The sequence below is a fragment of the Halichoerus grypus genome, chromosome 8, assembly GCF_964656455.1.
Source record: "Halichoerus grypus chromosome 8, mHalGry1.hap1.1, whole genome shotgun sequence".
In the NCBI taxonomy this organism is placed as follows: Eukaryota; Metazoa; Chordata; class Mammalia; order Carnivora; family Phocidae; genus Halichoerus; species Halichoerus grypus.
The window spans coordinates 132,868,856-132,886,489 of NC_135719.1; the positions used below are offsets into that span (position 1 = coordinate 132,868,856).

General features: G+C 34.7%; 1 pseudogene; it reads left to right on the forward strand.

Annotated features, from left to right (window-relative positions):
* The first annotated feature begins 11,243 nt into the window (after window positions 1-11,243).
* On the forward strand, window positions 11,244-12,085 carry LOC118550741 (small ribosomal subunit protein eS6 pseudogene; annotated as a pseudogene).
* Window positions 12,086-17,634: the final 5,549 nt, after the last annotated feature.

Consider the following 17,634-nt stretch of genomic DNA (forward strand, 5'->3'; position numbering starts at 1 on the left):
AAGTTAACGTCTGAACTCCTTTTAACAATGGACAGGATGTGAACTCAGATGACCTGAATCTTACTCTTATTCTATCAGTTAGAAGCTTGATCTTGAGCAAACCACCTGACCTCAATTAATATGTACATTCTCATACATGCATTCTCATCTGTTAATTAAAATCTAGCACATGATTTTTGTTAACATCAAATAACAAATGACATGTGAAAGCAATTTGTAAAATGGCAAGTAGTAGCCCAATAGTGACCAGTTTTGTACTCTTAAATCACAGCCTTGCTAAAAGACTCTTGATGACCTTTTTCAGAAAGATGAAAGTGGTTTGATAGAAAATTAGAGAAGTTAAACTATTAGGTTTTGGGTGAAGGAAGGAACTAAAAGAATCTAATGTATGAAGCTACAAATCAGAGTGGGAATCTAGCTACTTCTTCTTTTTTTTTGAAATCTAGCTACTTCTATTACTCTATAACTATATATTTTATTTGTAAAACATGGGGACAGTAACAACTAATACTTGTCTCTAATACTGATGTTGCTCATATCCCTTTATTTACTTATTTTTAAGCTTTTATTTTTAAGTAATCCCTACTCCAGTACTCTTCGTCAAATATTGTTGTACTTACATGAGTTGGTTTCTGTGCTGGGAACCAGAGAAACCCTAACTGATATTACTCAGTGATAAACTGCAGATAGTGAGTAAATGTGAGGGAAAAGATAAAATTATGGGATAAGATAGAAATCTCAAATCTCTGGTTTGGTCAAATGTATGCTGGTTCTACACACTCTGAGGGATATAAGAAGTAGGCTTAAGAAGGAAAATATGTTCAGTTCGGGATATATTGAGTTCAAAGCACATACAGGACATTTAAGTGGAGATGTCCAAGAGAACTTAACTGGAGAGAGAAATTAGTTATTTCGTAATTGAAGATGAGGGAGTGGGGAATGCAAAGAAAGGGCAGGTAGAGTGAGAAGTGGTCTGCGACTAAAAGGTCATATCAGTTTAATTAATTAATTTAATGAAAATATAATTTATTTTTGAATATAATTATGCAATCATATTATCCATCCTTTCTCCATCAATATCCGATATTTGCTATGCTTTTTAAACTTACACATGTGTAAAAGTCATCTGGAGAGATGATCTCCACACAGATTCCTGGGTTCCCTTTCTAGAGATTCTGATTCAGTGAAGCTGGGGTGGGTCTTGAATCTTTGCACTTTAACACGTCTCTAGATGATACTGATGTTGTTGGCCACTGAAGCACTGTTCTAAGAGAGTGACTGTGAACAGGAACCACTATAAGTGATTTCCTCCCTAATAAAGATATTTCAAATGACTATTGCCCTATTTTTAATGAGATTTGGAAGATTTTGAGAACATTCATATTTTTGGCATGGATACAGGCAAAAATACATTTTGGAATGCACGTTGTGTAGGTTGGGGTCCTCAGGAACCAAACCCTAGGGCAGAGATTTGCCTCAAGGAATATTCATGGAAGGTACTTTTATGAATGACAACTTCAAAGGGATGAGAGGGACAGGACTGGGTGGAGCAAGAATGTTGAGCTGTGATGAAGCTGCACCATGGGACATAGAACCCCTCCAGTTCTATGGGAAATCTTTAGCTGCGCAGCTTCTCAGAGCTGTTTCCAATCAAGACAACAGGGTCAGGCCCTTTTACCCCAACATCAACCAGTAATTTAATATAGGTCTACTCTGTGAAAGGAGTAATATTCGGTGAAGTGATTTCCTTCCAAATTCCTCTGAAATTTCTGGAGATGGATTCAATTTTAAACCCTCAGAAATCAACATTTCTGGCAGCTTAGGACAAGAGTGCCTTCCACAGAGGGAAGGAACTTGGAGGGCATGACCCAATTCACTGGAGATTGTCTATTTGATATTTTGAATTAGTTCCATTTCTCCAGGATCCAGGTATTGAAGTTTATACTTCAGTTGTAGATTACTTGGATAAAATGTATATTACTTCCAATCTGAAACACCTAAAATTTGGAGTCAGCAAAAGTAAACCAGAACCTCATAAATGTGTGTACCCCCACCTTGCAATATTTTTGTTGTTTCCTGCTTTTGAATGAACTGGAAATAGTGTATCAGCACTTTACTTTCAGAACTGTCTGTATAAAAATTATGAAATGAAAAATGGTGAGGATAGAATGTTCCTTGAACTATTTCTCCTTTTCATAAAAGCAATATAGTAATTGATTTGGCCTGGAATTATAGCATTTGCCCTAACCCACCCTACTAACCCAACAAATACATTAATTAACTATGAATCAAATAGGATAGTTTAGACAATCAATTTGGGTAAAATAATTAAACTTGTCAAGTTGTTTTATTCATGTATTCTGTATTACTTTTATTGATATGAGAAGGGATGGTATGGATTGTCTATTTCTGAGTTTACAATGTGTATGTCCAATTGCCTACTTGTCAAACTTTCTTAGATGTTTTAAATGAAAATCAAGCTAGCATGTCCGAAACCAAAGTTAATGATCTTCACTGCAAACCTGTGAATGATTTCTTATGAAGTTGTGCAATGTAATAATTTTTAAGATTCCTCTATTTGTTTTGTGAATGTCCCCAGCTGTGTATGCAGCCCAAATCCAAAGTTTAGTCCATGACCTTTTCTCCCCTGTGTCCAGTTAGTCATTGAGTTCTGCCCCTGTATGATATATTTCTAAGACCCTCTATACCTATCTTATATAAAACTTAAAAGATTATATAACTAATTGTATATTTCCATGATGATGGAAAACTCCTTCAGTAGGCTAAATTCGCCATGAAATCATTGAGTATCTTCATTTACTATTGTAGCTTGCTATTATAGCTCCAGTATATAATGCAATGCTGGCATATAAAAGATGCTTAATACACTCTTTTTCAATGAATTAATAAAACAGATAAGTAAAATAAAAACATCCTGTAAAAAAGTGTCTCATATCTCACATCTTTTTTAGGATTATGTGAATCTTTTAGAGATCATTCTTATCTATTTATAAGCACAACCAAATATTTTATTTTTTTTAATGCAAGTACATTTACTTTGAACGATCACTAATAAACATATTCAGTTTAATGGAGCAATTTCTACTCCAACTATGTGGAGAAATAAACCAATTAGACAAATAAAATCTCTGACTTATTTCAAATATATTGATGAAATAACAGATAGTGGTGTTTAGACACCGTGCATATTGTCTCATGCATTACAGACATTTAATTAATACTTTTTGAATAAATATATAAATAAAAGAATGAATGAATAATATTTTCAGCAATATAGGTCATAGAAAATATAACCCAATTTCTTTTTTTTTTTTTTTTTTTTTAATTCGACAGAGAGAGACACAGCGAGAGAGGGAACACAAGCAGGGGGAGTGGGAGAGAGAAAAGCAGGCTTCCCGCAGAGCAGGGAGCCCGATGCGGGGCTAGATCCCAGGACCCTAGTATCATGATCTGACCCGAAGGCAGATGCTTAACAACTGAGCCACCCAGGCACCCCTATAACCCAATTTCTGATCTATTTTGTATAGCACATTTTCTATGATTATTTTTAAAACAGCATTACCTTGATTTGTAAGGTTAAGGACGTTGACTACATTTCTATCAAATTCTTTCCTTGTCCATATTGCTCTAAGTTTATAAAAGCCTAAATAGCATTGTAGGCAAATAGGAATTCAAAATTAAATATCAATGACTAGCATTTTAAGCACTTGCTAACAGCTTGAATTTTAGTAAAGTGAATGTCCATGCTTGGAAATCTTTGTTTTAGCTATTGATGTTAAGGGTCAGAAACGCAGAACCATAGAATTCTGCGCAAATAAAATCTTATAACAAAGAATAGGTATGGTGTTTATTATCATTTATGTTTAGCTGCTAAATTATTGCCCCTACTAAGATCATAGAAATTTCATGAAAAGATTATGAACTGACAGATTAAACTAGGTGTCAGGAATTCAGTTTCTCTCTGCCTAAATATTTTAACATTATTCACCGTCTTTAACAAGTATTAATTGGTGACATGTGATGTAGTTATCCATTTGCTTTAATAAAGTAAAAAAACTCAAGGAATTTTAACAAGGTTAGGATTTCTTCTATACATAAGGCAGCATATTTGAATCTGGGTAGCTAGAAAGAATGAACATTTTTTTAAAAGAATATACAAATGTGTGGAAGAAGGCATATACGTCCACAACAATCATCATGCAAATCAAACTAAAATGAGTATAAGAATTAGACAGATATACAAAAGGAGAGAAATCAATTCCAGCTATGAAAGAGGTACTCAATACAAATTTGAAAGGATAATTTTCCAAACTAAATTAATGGCATGAGTCAAAACAACAGAAGCAAGGAAAAAAATCAGAATATTTTCACATCATTCAGTTCAACACAAAACTAGCTAGACTTTGACAAGTTTTGAACTTCTATTTACTGATCAGATATTTTAATGTTAGTATATTCTAATACACACTTTTATTTATAAGTCTCCTCAAGGCAATGGCCGAAACGTGTGGTACAGTGATACAAATAATTAATCACTATAATATTAATTAATGGTTTAATGAACTTAAAAAAAAAAAACTGTGGAAGTTATTTGCTTTCATTCTTTCTTTTTAATTTCCCAAATAAATAGAATTGCAAAGACTATGTAAATCTATCTTTTGTTTCTGATGATAATTGAACTGTTATTTTTTCACATAGCTGTCTAGCCTTAATAACTTCCTATTTTATTCACATATTTGAAGAAAAAAGCCCTCTTACTTCCAGTTAACACCTTGTATGATGAAGTAAGGAGATCTATTAAATTAAACTAGCAGATTTTTCATAAAGCATTTTGTAAATGTACTACTCATTAATTATAAGTCAGTGTTGACCAAGTAATGGCATTCTAGTGTTGCACATGATTTGCCATAGCAAGTTTTCAGCTATATGAAGCTTTATTTGGGCAACTCTAATGAAATTAGTTCTGAATTCTTCTAAGCAATATCAGCTATTAGAACATATTTCTTCTCAATTTGTTGGAAACTTTTCACTCTATTCAGCTCAATGACCCACAAACAGAAACCAAATTTATAGATTTTTATATTTGCAACAAAGGCAGAGTTACATGTATATGTTTGCTTAGCTCTCTGTATGAATATCAGAAGGTCCTTCTACATTTTCAGTCTTGCTTGACAGAGTACAGGTTTGCATATAAAATCACTATTTAGCTAGAAATAAGTTTGACTTGTAATACAAAGAGAAGCTTGATATACTGAGAAGACACTTTATAGAATCATATTTATCTGGAATTTCCTAACAGTGTCTGGCATATTTTAGGCATGATCTATATATGATCTTTATATATGTACATATCTATATTGATATGAATATCTACATTCATATATATTTAATAAAGGAATGAATAAATAATAAATTTTTACTGAAATAACATTTAAAATGTAATTATATGTTCCAGTGATGTACAAAGTTTGATTGAAATTAAAATCCTTTTCAACAGTATAACTGGATTTAGAGAAAACAAACATCAAAAATACTACAATATCAGAGAGAAAATCCTGCATACCTCCAAGAGAGCAAATCCTTTAAAATTTATTTCTTTAAGTGTACTATGAACATAGTCTTCGACAAAAGTGAAATAATTACTCTTGTATAATAAGTGACTCTTTATGTAAGTATATATAACAAACCACCAAAAATAACTGTAGGTGAACCATGAATACCAAGAGCTGGCTTTCAATCAGCAGCCAGATTTTTTTTTTTTTTTTTTTTTTTTTTTTTTTTTTTGCTCTCTGCATTTAAAAAATACATTTCTGAGCTTGGAGTTATGGGACCACTGTGCAGAGTTGGAAGTGCAACTGTGATCATAAATGTTACTTATTTCATAAAGGAATCAAGTTGCCTTCCTCAGTCTTATTATAAACCAGCTATAGGCATCTAGACTTTAGGGGCTGGCATGATATTCTTAGTGACAAATTGAAAACCAAGTATTCCATTTTATTACACTTAAAGATCTTCAAAAGCTGTAGCTACATTCATAAACAAATGAATACTTTGACAACTATGCCAACAATTTGGTTTTGCTTTTATATTAAAAATAAATATGTGGCACGATGGTATATAGCCTGGCATGAGATGATTTGCCCATGGGAAATAAAGCCCATGAAAAATATAGGATTATTCTCATTCTGTTCACTCCCATATTAGTACATGCTACAATGAGTTCAGCAGAAATAACCAAATCTGTGATCTTATATTCAGTCATAATTGAGAAACATTGCTAAGGTCTTTGGGCTTCTGTTTCATCATTGATACATAGAAATAGGGCTCTAAATCCTTCCTACTTATTGGATATTTGAGAGAGTCAAATCACTTGATAAAGAACTTTCAAATTAATGTGGCCAACTACTCTGTTTGATTTATATATATTTTTTTGCTTTACAATGCACATTAAATGCACATCACAACATTCAAACAACTGCTTTCTAAGGTGTCCATGAGAATTTCAGATCCCTATTCACCTTACTGCCCTTTGGTCTATATCATATATCAAAATGCACTTAAAGGTTATACCTCTGATAGTGCAACATATCCAGGGGCAGAAATAGACCAAATAGTGTTTGCAGTTTGAGATGTGAATCAGTAATTAGAAGTGGTATGGATAAGAAGGATATGGGCAGTAAAGCATCTACGCAATGGTGGGGAGAAATCCTAAGAAAAAAGCCAAAGAGATTAAATTAATGACAGCAAAAATGTCATCTAAGGAGGATTTATCCACATGATGTGTGTTGTACATGTTTACGTATACATACATAATATTTTTGAGCGTTAGAACAGAATAAAAATAAAAGATGCACCAAGTGTAATATAATAGGAGAAAATTATCCAGAGCCTAAGACTTACATCTGCAAATCAATAGGTTCATCAGATCCAAGGAAATTTGAAGACATAAACTCTTAAATAGCAGTTGTGTGAAATTTTTGAGTTTCAAGGAAAGGGAAAATTCTTTGCCATGATTATTTCAGTTCTGGATATTAACCTGAAGAAATATTCAAGGGTACATTCAGAAATTTACATATGCATATAATTCTTATCAGAACTTGTATAATAATTAAAGTAAAAAGTAAACAAAAGGGCCATAGTAAAAAAAGATAAATACATCATGATTATTACATACTATTAAAAAGTGCACACATGCTCACATATGCACATACACATGCCACTTACCACTTTTCTACAGAATGTATTTACCATATTCTTTTTTTAAAAAGATTTTAGTTATTTGAGAGAGAGTAAGGGCAATCACAGAGGGAGGGGGAAAACCAGACTCCCTGCTGAACGTGAAGCCCATGTGGGGCTTGATCCCAGGACCCTGAGATCATGACCTGAGCTGAAGGCAGGTGCTTAACTGACTGAGCCACCAAGACATCCCTGTATTTACCATATTCTGAAAAGAAGTATTAGTAACCAAAGTATTAATAATTATTTCTATCAGAAATACTGATAGTGGTTTTATTTTCTTTGGGTAAATACCCAGGAGTGGAATTACGGTATCATATGGTAATTAAATCAAACAGAGTAGCTGGCCACATTAATTTGAATCAAATCGCCTGATAAAGAACTTTCAAATTAGAAAGCAGTTGTTTGAGTGTTGTGATGTGCATTTAATGTGCATTGTAAAGCAAATAAATATAAATATTATGGATAATTTTTATTTTCTTCTTTATGTTTTCCTACTTTTAGATCATGTATGTTTTTTCCCTAATCAGAAAAAAATAATATTTTAAAAAGTTAAATATAAGAATCCATAAAAAACTAACTGATAAAAAGTAATTCATAAACATACTAAAAGAAACTATCTTGAAATAACTGTTTTTATAAAGTAAAAAAAAAATCAAAACATACCAAAAGATGAAAGGTCTGGATGAGCAGAGAGAATGGTGGTTGCCAGGGGCAGAGGTAGGGGGAAATGCGGAGGTATTAGTCAAAGGGACAAAGTTTTGGTTATACAAGATTAATAAGCCTTAGAGATCTACCCTACAGCATAGTGCCTATAGTTAGCAATACTGTGTTGTATACTTAAGAATTTGCTAAGAGGATAGATCTTATGGTGTGTTTTTAGCACACACAAAAAATAACAACAATAATAAATAAGGAGGAATGGAAGAAACTTTTGGAGGTGAGAGGTATGTTTACGACATAGACTATGGTGATCCTATAGTATACATTGAGTGTGTACAGCTCACACTCAATGACATAACAAGTAGACATAACAAGTCTATAGATATAACAAGTAATGTCTATCATACCTCAGTGAAGTGGTCTAAGAAATCCAGATGAATATCATCAATTGTTACAGAGAGCTATATTCCTATAGGTAAACTCATGAATAAATACTACATATACATGCCAGTGATAGTGGTAAATAAATGAAAAAAACAAAAAATACACTGAAGAAATACAAATAAGCAAGTATTAAATTAGACTCAGTAGTAATCAAAAGAATTAAAATGAGATTTAAAAAAAAGCAATCAAGTAATAGAAAAAAAGAGGATTGATGAGTTCAAATTGGTGAGGACTTGGTGAAATGGAACATAGTCACTGCTGGTAAAAGAAAAGTGCTATAATTGTTTAGAGCACTGTGGGAAGGTATGTATAGAAAGACTTAAGACAGCTTATTATTATTGACCAAATCTCTTCCAAACATCCCTAGGTGAAGGGATTTTCAGATGTTTCCCTAATTTGTCAGGGAAAAATAATTTATTTGATTTTTAGGAGTATTATAAAAAAATAAAAACTTTCAGCTGATACAAACTATTACATATTTTTAACTGTATTATAAGGCATTGGGGAAATTGATGTCATCAATGTGGTGGAAAGTACCCTTCACACCACTTAATTCAATAACCTTGTTTTATAAGTGGCAGATTTGGACCATAAAATAACAAAAGTACAACAATAAAGAAACCACACAAACTTTCTCTCTCCCTCTTGCTGTCTCTCTCTCACACACACACACACACACACACACACGCACACACACAAAACTACACACACATTGGTTCAGAAGAAAATCTCAGATCATTATGTGAAATACAATTTTTAAAAAAATAACAAATCTGGGCTCCTGGGCGTCTGCCTTCGGCTCAGGTCATGATCCCAGGGTCCTGGGATCGAGCCCCACATCGGGCTCCCTGCTCAGCTGGAAGCCTGCTTCTCCCTCTCCCACTCCCCCTGTTTGTGTTCCCTCTCTCACTGTGTCTCTCTCTGTCAAATAAATAAAATCTTTATTTAATTTTATTTTTTTAATTTTTTTTTTAGATTTTATTTATTTGAGAGAGAGAAACAGAGATAGTGAGAGAGAGAGCACAAGTGGGGAGAAGAGGGAGAAGCAGGCTCCCCACAGAGCAGGGAGCCTGATGCGGGACTTGATCCCAGGACCCTGGGATCATGACCCGAGCCAAAGGCAGACGCTTAACTGACTGAGCCCCCCAGGCGCCCATAAATAAAATCTTTAAAAAAAAATCTTTAAGAAAAAAAAAAAAAAAAAAGCTTACATATGTTACTCTCCCATTTAAAATGAGAGGCAGAGTTATACGAGAATATTTTGTTGTATTTTTTGTTATTGTTTTAATGGTGAGGGCACTTGTTCTCACAGTGAAAAATCAGGTGCTTTTAGGAGAAAGCATAATTTTCGTGGCTAAAATTGAGTGTAACTTTCAACGCTGAGCTCAGATAACTGTTTGGTAGAATAGCCGTTCAATACCATGCTTAATTCCATCCCATTACCTGAGTGCCAGTCTTTTCTCAGTTCCTTACAAATAGATGCTGGCTAGTCGTTGTGAAACAAATTTGGTGTTGGCAATCAGATTCTTTTCCCATTAAGGTCCTGTAGTGTTGCTGCCCAGATGAATGGCTTCACTCCTCATAGCAGGCACACTCCAACAGATGGATTCCAGGATTTGCTTTGCTTGACATTGAAGGGGAACCCACAGATTCCAGTAGACTGCTCATCACAGTATCAGTAGTCGGGGCAAGAATTTCATGAGCAGGATGACGTAGAGGATGGGTTGCAACGTATTCTACTTCACAGCAACCAAACTGGAAATATCTTTTTTTTTTTTTAGTCTGCGATCTTTCAATCCAGTTTCTTGTGACAAACATTTAATCTGCTCTGTTTGCCATTGGTTATTACCTTCATCAGCAATTTCTGCAGAAAAATCAATGACTCAGTATCTCCTGTTATTAACGGTGCACTATTATCTAAAATAAAACCAAAAAAAGAAAAAAAGAAAAGACAAATCAGATGAGATTATTTTTATTTTATTTTTTCAGGTTGAGTGTTCTCTCCTACCAATTATTCACTGAGCTGCACCTGCTTACCATTTATAGCTTAATCATGTCCTTTGGAGCTCACCCTGCTCGTTAGCATTCTACACGCTCCCCCTGAACTTTGATGTCAAAACAAAGCCATATATCCCTCATACCTGGAGGTCTACAAATGTCTAAGTGGGCTCAGAAAGGGATCTAAATATCAAAGGCAGAACAAGAGACTAACACACTATCCCAAATCCCTGCTTTATGTTACTTGAAGCCAAAAGATTTCCTTCAATTTTTAGGCTTTCATGGATTAACCACTGCAAGGGAAATGCTGTTTTCAGGAGAAGATTAATCTTATACATTGCACATGACCCTGTTCAAAAATCTGGATGACTGAATGAAAACAGCAAGGAGAAGGGTTCCTCCAGCCCTTTGGAGAAGTCTGTGGCACTCAGGCCTAAAGGAAATCCAATTCAGGTTACGATATCTTAGCCAGAAAGAAAAATGTAGAGCATGAACCAGGAATTTGGCTAAGTTATTGTGTCTTTCTTGGCCTTTGGTTTTGCTCTGAGTTTTAGAGGTTAAACATCCATGCATACGTTTGCTCTTTGGAGTTTGGAGAGTATCTATGAAAATGTAACGTTAAAGAAAAGAAAGAAGAAGAAGATAGTAGGAAGAAGATAAATGAAGGTGGATAAATCGGAGGGGGAGACAAACCATGAGAGACTATGGACTCTGAGAACCAAACTGAGGGTTCTAGAGGGGAGGGCGGTGGGGGGATGGGTCAGCCTGGTGATGGGTATTAAGGAGGGCACGTACTGAATGGAGCACTGGGTGTTATACGCAAACAATGAATCATGGAACACTACATCAAAAACTAATGATGTCTTTCTCGTGGTGCCTCGGAGGCGGTAGGCTGCTTCAGGATGAAGCTCAACATCTCTATCTCAGCTACTGGCTGCCAGAAACTCATTGAAGTGGACGATGAATGCAAACTTCGTACCTTTTATGAGAAGCGTATGGCCACAGAAGTTGCTGCTGATGCTCTGGGTGAAGAATGGAAGGGTTATGTGGTCCGAATCAGTGGTGGCAATGACAAACAAGGCTTCCCCATGAAGCAGGGTGTCTTGACCCATGACCCTGTTCGCCTGCTGCTGAGTAAGGGGCATTCTTGGTATAGACCAAGGAGGACTGGAGAGAGAACGCACAAATGTGTTCGGGGTTGCACTGTGGATGCCAATCTCAGTGTTCTCAACTTGGTCATTGTAAAAAAGGGGGAGAAGGATATTCCTGGACTCACTGATACTACTGTGCCTCGTTGCCTGGGGCCCAAAAGAGCCAGCAGAACCCACAAACTTTTCAATCTCTCTAAAGAAGATGATGTCCGCCAGTATGTTGTGAGAAAGCCCCTAAACAAAGAAGGTAAGAAACCTAGAACCAAAGCGCCTAAGATTCAGCGTCTTGTCACTCCACGTGTCCTCCAGCACAAACGTCGGTGTATTGCTTTGAAGAAGCAGTGCACTCAGAAAAATAAGGAAGAGGCTGCAGAATATGCTAAACTTTTGGCCAAGAGAATGAAGGAGGCCAAAGAAAAACGCCAGGAACAGATTGCCAAGAGACGGAGCCTGTCCTCTCTGAGAGCTTCTACCTCTGTCTGAGTCCAGTCAAAAATGAGATTTTCTAAGAGTGACAAATAAATAAGATCAGACATCAAAAAAAAAAAAACAAAACCAAAACCAAAACAAAACTAATGATGTAATGTATGGTTATTAACATAACATAATAAAATAAAATTTAAAAAATAAAAGGAAAAAATGTATTCTAAAGACACAGAGTTTATCATCTTAGAAGAAAAAACTACAAGTAAAATAAGAAATAAGATACCGACCAGAAAAAGGTATTTTCTTTATATGTTTAATTTCCCAAACTACCAAAAGTACCCGTATGTGAAATTATGATCCATGAAGTCCTATGAGAGAAGATGCTGACCATGAGAACAGCATTAGTTAAGACAATTACATAGGAGAAGGCACTCATGAAGCCGATGACAAGCTTATGTTTTCTTCTCTCAGTGAATGAATGAATCAGTACACAATATTGCAGATAAGCACTGCCTGACTATTTTCAATGGAATATATTTTTCTCTTTCAGATATATTTTCATTCAGTCAGGAAAGCTAAAAAAAGAGTAAAGCAAAAATCAGCTCACCACTTAGGAAAATACATTGCAATCATTTTAGTATATATGATTCAATTCTTTTTTCTCTCCATGTCATTTCATTATGTGAGTATATAATCAGCATACTTAAAATCATATGTCCTTACTACTTTAAACTTTTTTCACTTAATAAATTTTTATACCAATATTTAAATATTCTTCTAGAAGAAAATTTTCAGAGCTTTATTGTGTTATATCAAATAGCTCTTGAGCCATTTATGTTGTATAGATTTAACCAATTCTTTTTTTTAACCAATTCTTTAACATAGGGCATTATTTTTCCCAATTTTTCAGTATAATAAAAGTTAGGTTTTTTTAAAGGTTAAATTTTTAATAGAAAAATATGACCACTAAAAGAATTATCAGATATAATGACATATTTTAAAAAGTCAATGCTGCTTAATTGCCCTCTGGGGTTTTATAATTTGCAATTAAAGCAGAACCATAGGCGCCTGGGTGGCTCAGTCGTTAAGCGTCTGCCTTAGGCTCAGGTCATGATCCCAGCGTCCTAGGATCGAGCCCCGCATCGGGCTCCCTGCTCCGCGGGAAGCCTGCTTCTCCCTCTCCCACTCCCCCTGCTTGTGTTCCTTCTCTCGCTGTGTCTCTCTCTGTCAAATAAATAAATAAAATCTTTAAAAAAATAAATAAATAAAGCAGAACCATACAAGGGCTCTTAATACTTCACTTTTGCAGAAATACTGGGTAGTATTTCTGTACGTGAGATGTAAATTAACCTCTTTGTGTCTTGTTCCTCTTCTGCAAAATGGGGAAAAAAATAGTACTTGTTTGTGTCAGGTCTTTGATGTTCTTGAAGACAAGTTTATGTGAAGAAAAAGTTATTTAGGTGTTATTTTGATCTTAGAATTTATATACAAATTTCCAATTGCCTACCTCTTCCATAAGCTTTTGTTCAACCTATGATTTTGATTATTCTATTTACAAGTATAAGAAATTTGAAAACCATTTAAAAATGGCCTTTGAATAATGCTTGACATCATTAATATACATAGTGAAATTAAGGCCGAATATGTTAAATTAAAATTATACCATTTGTTTTCACTTTAAATCATCTAATTACTTGACTTAAACACAATATTTATAGTTACTTAAGTAATTATTAGAAGTATAATAAATTTCTAAGTATGGTAAAATATAAGTTAGATAATAAGACTGTATAAAGTTAGTAGGATTTCATTAAAGTAAAAGTCTAAATAGATTGCTAAACAATTTATTTTAAATTGTAATTAGGAAGCTATTACACTAAATTTATAAGCCAAATTTTCTTTTTTTTTAAAGATTTTATTTTATTCATTTATTTATTTGACAGAGAAAGAGACAGCGAGAGAGGAAACACAAGCAGGGGGAGTGGGAGAGGGAGAAGCAGGCTTCCCGCTGAGCAGGCAGCCAGATGCGGGGCTCGATCCCAGGACCAGGATCATGACCTGAGCAGAAGGCAGACGCTTAACGACTGAGCCACCCAGGCGCCCCTATAAGGTAAATTTTCTTTAAGTAACTACTTGCACTTAAATCATTTCACATGTTTAGGTTTCTATTTTCCATGAAAATAACAAATATTTGTTTTTTTTTTAAATATCTTTTCACTTAATTCTATTTTTTTCTGGTTTTAACTTTGTTCATCCACTAGTAAATAATGCTTGAGGGCATATCTTATCAGTGCAATCTTTTTAGTTATTTATAAAAATATTTAAAGTTAATGTAAAATAAAAGGGACTCTTTTGTGATCTATAGTTCTATGAATTTTAACACTTGTATAGAATCATGTAACAACAATCAGGATACAGCATATTTTCAGTACCATTCCCCCCAAAATTCTCATCTGCTGCCCTTTTCATCACAAATTCCCTCTAATCTTAACCGTTGGAAACCACCAAACTATTCTTTGTCACTATAGTTTAGCTTTCATAGAAAGTTACATAAATCATACAGTATATAATTTTTGAGACTGGTTTATTTCCTTAGCATAACGTCTTTGGGATTCATCTATACAGTTGTGTTTATCAATTGTTCTTTTCTTTTTATTGTTAATATTCCATTGTATGGATAAAGCAAAGCATGTCTATCCATTCATCTACAGAAGGACCCTGGGTTGCTTTCATTTGGGGATGATTATTAATACAGCCACTCTAAACATTTGTGTATGGATTTTGAGTGAGCATAAGTGTTTATTTATCTAAGGTATGTATCCAGCAGTGGGACTGCTCCAGCACAGGGGACTTGCAGGTTTCACATTTTTAGAAACTCTCAGTTTTTTTAAAACTATTGCATTTTAAGGAAAAATTATGCTTATGAATCTATCAAGATAAACCCTTTTATATAGTTACTATGTTCTTTGATTCTAAAACTTAAGAAAGTAGAAACCTACATCCTTGAGATTAAGTCATCTCATTACCCAATTTCCAGGGCAAATTAGAATCAGTATCATCAACCTAGGTACTCTACCACTTGATAGGTTCCACTAGGCTATTTACTGCTTCATGAGATTCTGAATTATGTTCCTAATTTTTCTGTATATTAGGGTTGCTACTACTATAGACATTTAAAGGATAACTGGAATTTCTTCACTGCAAACTTACAGTGTGGACTCTGGTCACATAATTTAATGGTCCTTCCTATATAAGGATATGACAAGACTGACTATAGTTATAGTGCATAGAACAACATCCAGCAAAATAATAGAACCTCAAACTGTGTTGGTTATTATGATTACCTATTATTTCATTTTTGTTTCTTTGATTGCAAGTGTAACCTTAACATCTAAGACCTAATAGCCTGTTTCTACAGAATAAAATCACATTTGATTTTATAGACAAAAAATCGTGGAATTCTGCTGAAAGAGAAGATCGGCTTCTGAGAAAGTAATTTGCTCAACTTCTCAAGGGCTTGTTCCACACATGCCTACCAAGTAATCTTTTATTCTTCCTTTTCTACTCCTATTCCTACTAGGGCAGTGCTATAGTCTCTGCGTCGGTCACTGACCAGCATAGGAGCTGCAATGTGCCTGCTTGCCAGCGGCGGTCCTTGTGTTTACTTAAATCTCTCCATTCTTAGAGGCTGTTAGTTTCCTAGAGACATGTCAGAGCAGTCCCTTCCCAGCTCAGTCACCTGCATCTCACAGTGGCTTTGCAGGATCAATAGTCTCGAAGTCCAGAATGAACAATTCCCTCTATTTAGAGTGCATTCTCTTATTTCCATAGCAGACCAAAGAAGTGCCTAGGATCAGAAAATTATGAGATACCTTTCCTTAAACTCCATTCCCCTCAGCTTGTCTACTTGTCTTCTTCCCAAGCCAAATTACCATCTCTTTCTCCAATAAAAACAAACAACTCCCCTCCCTCAAAGGGTGCAAACATCCAAAGTATTTCAATGACTAAAAACACATTCTGGGAGAGTAAATAGACTCTTCACTAGCATAATGAAGTGGAACATTTTTAAAAGATGGATAACCTTTCGGGCGCCTGGGTGGCTCAGTTGGTTAAGCGACTGCCTTCGGCTCAGGTCATGATCCTGGAGTCCCTGGATCGAGTCCCGCGTCGGGCTCCCTGCTCGGCAGGGAGTCTGCTTCTCCCTCTGATCCTCCCCCATCTCATGCTCTCTCTCTCTGTCTCATTCTCTCTCTCAAATAAATAAATAAAATCTTTAAAAAAATAAAAATAAAAAAAATAAAAGATGGATAACCTTTCATATTTCTTTTCTTGTACAGTCTTGCCAATATTCTTGGAATATTAATTTGAATGGTCTTTTTAATTTACTTGTTAGTAACATTATTTGAGTAGTGTTTATATAATTAGCTATTACATAACAAAAATGCACCTGAATTTAGTGAAGGAAGTATAGAGTATTGAATAAATGACATTGAGGTTAAAGCTAAAGAGTTTGAAAATATATTGCTAGATTCCTATCTAGCAATATATTGTAAAATATTTTGCTGCTGAGTTAGGAAGGGTAAATACATAAATCTAAAATAAAATAACTAGAAAAAATATCTGTGAATAATTATTTTCACCTCAGGTTGATGATTGCTTTTCTATTTATAAAATAAAAGAAGAAATATAGATGCCTCTGTGTACACAAAAATTTACAAACAGAAGAACAACAATTAATTTCCCACAAAATATTTGTGTGTCAAAAAATAAAGGAAAGTTAAATACCAAGCAAACATATGTTATATATAGATATGTATCTGATCAGTCATCTTATTTTATTTATTCCTTTTCTACTACTAAGATTTCCATTAAGATAGAGTATAGATTTACATATTTGGGGTTTTAAGCCACACACCGTCTTTCTTTTCAGATTAGTTTTGCTATTTTTAACTGTAAATCTTTGTGGTGGATTTTAGAAAGAAAATTCTTTGTCAGATTCATAGTTTTGTGATTTTGATCTTCCATGTTACATTGAGATTTGGTTATTAATTGGATCTATAGAACTCCATTTGATTATTATATGAATCTTTAAGATATTTTCATTATAGAATTTAGCCCTGGCATCTTTTTTTTTTTTTTTAAAGATTTTATTTATTTATTTGAGACAGAGAGAGAGAGCACATGAGATGGGGGAAGGTCAGAGGGAGAAGCAGGCTCCCTGCTGAGCAGGGAGCCCGATGCGGGACTCGATCCAGGGACTCCAGGATCATGGCCTGAGCCGAAGGCAGTCGCTTAACCAACTGAGCCACCCAGGCGCCCGTCCTGGCATCTTTTCTAGGTTAATGTTGTCTCTCTGGAATTTACTAGGTATAATGCAGAAGAAGCCCAGCTCCATCTCTTTCTACTCTTCAGTGCTTCTGTGACTTTATTGTTTTTACGTTTTATAGAACCTACTCAGAACTCTTACACTCATGACTTATTTTCTGTTGGCCTAGGTTTGGGCAGTAATTTCTGCATATTATCTTGAGGATCTGTGCTTCTGTTTTATGATCTTTTCAATCCATCTTTCACATTGAAGACAGATTGGCATATTTTTTCTAACCCCCCATGATTTGTTTAACAAAATCCAATGTATCAATAAGATGCTAAAGACCCTTGCCTTAGTCTATTCTCCAGTCTTCCCCATTACACACTC